Source organism: Hyla sarda, chromosome 5, assembly GCF_029499605.1.
Source record: "Hyla sarda isolate aHylSar1 chromosome 5, aHylSar1.hap1, whole genome shotgun sequence".
Lineage (NCBI taxonomy): Eukaryota > Metazoa > Chordata > Amphibia > Anura > Hylidae > Hyla > Hyla sarda.
Genome location: NC_079193.1, coordinates 366397415 through 366404235, shown reverse-complemented (window position 1 = coordinate 366404235; position 6821 = coordinate 366397415). Strand labels below are relative to the sequence as shown.

The 6821-nt window shown below is 45.9% G+C and overlaps 1 long non-coding RNA gene across 1 annotated transcript; it reads left to right on the top strand.

Annotated features, from left to right (window-relative positions):
- The first annotated feature begins 372 nt into the window (after positions 1-372).
- LOC130272776 (uncharacterized) lies at positions 373-4740 on the top strand. Its single transcript, XR_008843738.1, has 3 exons — positions 373-441; positions 1611-1638; positions 4604-4740. It is a non-coding gene; the product is annotated as an uncharacterized LOC130272776 (long non-coding RNA).
- Positions 4741-6821: the final 2081 nt, after the last annotated feature.

Below are 6821 nucleotides of genomic sequence, written 5' to 3'. Positions count from 1 at the left end.
ATGTAATTTAAAATGTCTTGTTAAAAAGTTACATTTTAGTTTTCCAGTCCTGTGATATGTCTACTAGTATTCACACCTCCATCATGGGCATTCCACCTCCGCACTACACACCAGGAGTGCTCTGGGGTCATAGTCTATTCTCACAGGTGAACACCCCCATTGACAAAGGTTGCTGTGGTCACAAGGAAGGTGCCCAGGGTTCAGCCATTATCCTCCAGCTACTGTGACTCTCATATCATTTCCAGGTGAACTACATCTAGCAGATAGCCCCAACAACATATCTATGAGAACTTTTCCTGTGGGTGCGGCAGACAGATCCTTGATAGATTGTGACAGATATTGAGCTATGTAAAGAAGGATAGTAAACTCAGAACTGTCATATAGTCACACACCCAGGAGTATGGTGGTAGAAGAACACCAGATGCCTCTACCTGCAGTCCTGTAAGTATCTATAGAGGAGAATTCAGTCTATAAATGGGCACTCACAGATCCAAAATCTTTTTAAACATTTTTACTGATAAAAATTAAAGACCTTTTGTAATATGGTTGTTGAATTTTTTTTGAATAATTAATAAAGAAAACAGCTCCAGAATAATCCCACCACTAGGGGTCCCCATACCGACTGGGACACTAACCAGTCCTGCAGCAGCATCAGGCTTGTCCATGGGTCATAGACAAGAGATAAGTTATGGACAAGGCTGCATAAGCAAACACACCAATCACCTCCCACCACCACATGCAGAGACACGCCCTCTCGCACCACACAATAATCACCTCCCACCACCACATGGAGACAAACGCCCTCTCGCACCACACACCAATCACCTCCCACCACCACAAGGGAGGGACAAGCCCCCTTCTAACACACACCAATCACCTCCTATCATCACAAGGGAGGGACGCGCCCCCTCCAACCACACACCAATCACCTCCCACCACCACAAGGAGGGACATGCCTCCTTCTACCACACACCAATCACCTCCTATCATCAAAAGGGAGGGACACGCCCCCTCCCACCATGCACCAATCACCTCCCACCACCATAAGAGAGGGACACGCCCCCTTCTACCACATACCAATCACCTCCCACCACCACAAGGGAGGGACAAGCCCCCTCCTACCACACACCAATCACCTTGTATCATCACAAGGGAGGGACACGCCCCCTCCAACCACGCACCAATCACCTCTCACCACCACAAGAGAGGGCCACACCTCCTCTTACCACATACCAATCACCTCCTATTACCACAAGGGAGGGACACGCCCCCTTCCACCACACACCAATCACCTCCCACCACCACAAGGAGGACACGCCTCCTCCTACCACACACCTATCACCTCCTATCATCACAAGGGAGGGAAACGCCCCCTTCCACCACATACCAATCACCTCCTATCATCACAACAGAGGGACGCGTCCCCTCCCACTATACACCAATCACCTCCCACCACCACAAGGAGCAACTCACCCCCTTCTCCTAAGAGGATTTCTAACCCCTGTGAGTTACTGAAAAAAGGGATTTTTATAATAAATATAGGTGATAGAGGCATAAAAACTGAATGTACATGGTCAGAATTAGGTACTGAGTAACATTTATTTTTCTAGGATCTTACAGGTGTGGTTGCCCAGTAAGGTAGGTGTAACCCTGTACCCTTACTGCACTGTCAGACAGCCTCCCTACAGTGTCCCCTGGGCCCCCTTGCATCTCCCCCCTCCCTCTCCATGTAAATGTGTTTCTAATGTATTATACCATGTAATGTGTTCAGAAAGCGTTGACTGTCACTTTAAGACAGTTTACCACGTGACTTGTCATGTGATTGTTAACCCAGGAGGTACCAGTGACCAGGTGATCCAAGGGGTGACCTATGGGCCTCCTGATAGTCTCCTCCATATAAGTGTGAATTCAGGTAGAAGACAGACATGGTCGCACATCTACAATCTTGTATAATGATCTAATTGCTTCTCAGCATAATATCAAAAACCAACAGGTTGTTAGTATACATTTTGATCAAAAAGTACAAGCCCACTCGCCACGTCAAGGCCACCTATTCAGAGTGGGTCCCTAACGTCCCTAGCATAAAATGGTGTAGCACTGGGCCGCGACACCAGTACGCACAGGGGGAACGACCCACTGGCAGAGCAGCCCCAATGCCACTCAAACCAGTCGATGGGTCGCACCTCCCCGCAGACACGGTGCCACGGCAGCAACAGACACCGCACAGCACCACACCAGTGTGAACAGGGTGCTACAGCTCACTTACCATGCTCTCCCAGTCAGACTGGGAGGCTGCTAGGAAAGAAATGGCCCTTATGTAGCTAACTACTACTTATATAGGGTTGGGCTGAGGGGGTGGGGAAGAGTGCAGACACATGTTCAAACAAAAAAAAGAGGGGATAGAAAACACAATGTGAATTCAGGTAGAAGAAACAGGCATGGTCGCACATCTACAATCTTGCACAATGATCTAATTGCTTCTCAGCATAATTTCAAAAACTAACAGGTTGTTATTATACATTTTGATCAAAAAGTACAAGCCCACTCGCCACGTCAAGGCCACCTATTTAGAGTGGGTCCCTCCCCCATATAAGCCCTGGGTGGAGCAAATTTTTTTTTTTTTGCTGAGGTCAAGTCGAGTCCTAGAGAGTGTCCAGAGTCATAGGAGGCCTCAAGTCCAGTCTGCAGCCACAAGCTACAAACCTGCAAGTCACCACAGTCACAGTATTGTCAGTCATCAGTCACAAGTCAAGTCAGTCACAGTCATCATTTGTCAAGTCAACGTGGCCTGCATTAAAATGACCTTATCTACTACAAGTCCCTGCAAGCCCTTAAGGTCTCTGAGTCACTGGTCACCTTTGAGGGCCCTGGCTGAACTGTATAGACTTTTCCACCTGTCTAACCTCAGTAAAGCTATCGTTATCCGTAACTTGGCGTCTGAGTCATTATTGCCCCAGTGCCTAGCCCAGGGTCTAGCGGTATACCTTCAGGTGGTTATAGGCTAAACCATGCCCTGGCGTCACGAATACAAGGGGTTAATGCCATCTGCCCCTAGGGTAACAACATCTGCCCTCAGCACACCCCGTTACCATACAGGTACACATTTTTACTTCTAGTAACATCTGTTCTTCCAAATTAGGAGCAGTCACTCATTGAGATGTCCCCATGAAAACAAACACATCATAAATCACATTCTAAGCATGGCCACCGCCGAGAGATCTGCAGCGTTTACCGGTCTCACTTTACTGTTCCTCAAGATGCAACCAAGATTTGTTGACAAATGAACTGAAAAGACCATAAATTCCACTAAACAAATTGTGATGAGATGACAAATAGGTGTGCATTGAGATACCTCAAGGTAAATCTGAATGTATATACAGGCTTAATATATGTTCTCACATGATCCTTGGTCCTTACATACAGCCAATTGTAGAACAGTGGTCTCACAAATTGTGGCCCTTTAGATGTTGCAAAACTTCAACTCCCAGCATGCCCGGACAGCCGTTGGCTGTCCGGGCATGCTGGGAGTTGACGTTTTGTAACATCTGAAGGGCCACAGTATGAGATCACTGCTGTAGAAGGTTGCCCTTCTGTGACCCATGGTGATACCCTAAGTTGTAGATGCTATTGACTTACTATAACTCTCAGTTCATGGGAGCACCCATACTGCACATCAATGTCCCCAAGCCTAGCTAGGACTGTTCTTAAAGGGGTATTCTACTCCTAGACATCTTATCCCCTATCCTGTGTACGATCGCTGGGACCCCCCACGATTCCCACCCAGCACCCCATTTGGCGATCTCTGCTCTGTGCCGGATTTCTGGTGACCACAGCCCAAAGTTGTGACCAACATGCCCCTTATAAATATATGTCTATGGGAGATCCAGACATAGGCGACCACTGGTTCTCGGTCTCTCCCATAGACTTGAATAGAGGGGGTTTGACGACCATGGCGGTTCTGAAGCCTAGCATAGCCGGCGTTCTGAACATACTGTAAAAGTTCAGAATACCAAGGTGCTGGGCCAGAGATCATGGAAGACCCAATGGTCAGACCTCCCCACGACCAGACATCCTGTACCCTATCCTTAGGGGTACTCCACTCCCCAGCATTTGGAACATTTAGTTCCGAACGGTGGGAGCGGGATCCAGTGGTCACCATGCCCCCTCGTGACGTCAATGCAACTCCCTTCAATGCAAGTCTGTGGGAGAGGGTGTGATGACATCACAAGGGGGTGTGGTGACCACCGGAACCCGCTCCCACTGTTCAGAACTAAATGTTTCGAATGCTGGGGAGTGAAGTACCCCTTTAAAGAAATAAGAAGAAAGTAAGGCGGGCCCTTAACTCTCTTGGGAACCTGTACAGCTGAATAAGTCATTCTCCCACCCTTGGGTTACTGGCCAAATTTTCGAATTTTGGAGAATTCCTTGAAGTCATTGACTCATCAGACTGACCACTCCAGGTGGTTCCCATGCTTTCTATTATGTTAGAAAGTGCCCACGTGGCTTAATTCTGAAACTGAAACTTCATCTGCATTTTATCCAGGGAATTGGCGAGAACAGTTTTTGGAGATTTCACGGCTCTTTTCACATATTTATGTTGCAGATTCATTCTTCTGATTGACCTTTCCAAGCAGCCAGATGTTCTCACTTATTGCTCCTCCAATTGATTTATTTTGTAAAGTTGTTAACACTTATGTCTGAAGAGAAGCGGACAGGAGGATTACATGTTTCCTGTGAAATATCCTGGCTACAAACTATACGATGGTTGAACAGAGAGACCATATTATGGATCATGGGGTCCATGAAGGTCCTCCTTATCAATTCCTGTAATGATTAGATCTATGTCTTCTCCATCACGGTCTGGAATTTTTCTGAAAAGCATTGTCTGGTTTTTGAACTAGACTTCTACATATGCAGTGGGTCCCTAGATCAAGACCACCCAACTTTTAACTAAGTAGACACTGACGTATGGATGGATGATCGTAGGTTCCTTCATGATTTATTGGGACCAGTGGTGTAGCTATAGGGGTTAGCAGTTGCATCTGGTCACATAAAAAATAGTATAAATTGTACATACTTTGAGGAAAACAATATTTGATCACCAATCAATCAGCAACATTTCTGGCTCCCAGGTATCTTTTCTACAGATAACGAGCTGAGATTAGGAGCACTCTCTGAAAAGGAACTCTCCTAATCTCAGCTTGTTACCTGTAAAAAAAAACACCTATCCACAGAATCAATCAGATTTCAAACTCTCCACTATGACCAAGACCAAAGAGCTGTCCAAGGATATCAGGGACAAGAATGTAGACCTTCACAAAGCTGGAATGCGTTTCAAGACCATCCACTAGACCATCGCCAAACAGCTTGGTGAGAAGTTTACAACAGTTGGTGCGATTATTATTCACAAATGGAAGAAACACAAAATATCTGTCCATCTCCCTCAGTTGGGGGCTCCATGTAAGATCTTGCCTCGTGGGGTTTCCATGATCCTGAGAACATGAGCAAAGAGCTACATGGGAGGATCTTGTCAATCATCTCAAGGCAGCTGGAACTATAGAAACCAAGAAAACAAATGGTAACACACTACACCGTGAAGGACTGAAATCCTGAAACGCCCCCAAGGTCAGGGGGCTCAAGAAGCCACATCTACAGGCCCGACTGAAGTTGACCAATGAACATTTAAATGAGTCTCTTTAAGAGACTGCTCCTAATCTCAGCTTGATACCTGTATGAAAACACCTGGGAGCCAGAAATCTTGCTGATTTATAGGGGTTCAAATATTTATTTCACTGATTAAAATTCAAATCAAATCATAACTCATTTAAAATGTATTTTTCAGGATTGTTCAAATAAATCTATTATAAAACCTATAGACAGATCATTTCTTCTCCAGTGGGCAAATTTACAAAATCACCAGGGGGTCAAATAATGTTTTTCTGCATTGTAGTGGGGGGGGCGGACGGACGGACGGGGGACCTTATGAATCTGGAACCTCACACCTCCGATTGCAGCTATTTAAAAGATCCAAGTGGTTCACAAGAAAACTCCAATGGAATCATACAGTAGTAGGATGATCAATTGAGAGGCATGTGACTATTTAATCAATAGATTTGCATTGTAAATGGGTTTTAGAGGACTTTACATTAATGGTTTATTCTTATTCTACTTGTTGTGACGGGGGTACAGTACTCAGCAAGTTACTTTCCTGTTCCAGTTCACGCTGTGAGGATAAGAGATTAGTGTTGTAGAGGGGCCCTTGGTCAGTGTTGTTCTCCTCTGATTAAGACAAAACTCCTTCTTGGAGCGGAATACTTTAAAGGGGTACAAACTGTTCCGAACGCTGGAGGCGGCCCGGGAGCTCGTGATGTCATAGCCCTGCCCCCTCCTGACGTCACATCCCGCCCCGTCAATGCAAGTCTATGGGAGGGGTTGTCACACCCCCTCCCGTAGACTTGCATTGAGGGGAACGGGGCGTGATGTAATGAGGGGGCGGGGCTATGACGTCACAAGCTCCCTGCGCCGGCTCCAGCGTTTGGAACAGTTTGCTCCAAACGCTGAGCAGCGAAGTACCCCTTTAAAGTATTCCGCTCCAAGAAGGAGTTTTGTCTTAATCAGAGGAGAACAACACTGAACAAGGGCCCCTCTACAACACTAATCACTTCAGTGACCTACAGTTGAAGTAAGTTCTGGACGGCGTCATTAAAAGTTTTCCAATGTAATGTAAATGCTGCTATATGAAAAATTTTTACTTATTTAGTTATTATTTTTAGAAATAAAGAGACAATATACTGTAGATAGAACATTTAAGTACAAAATGT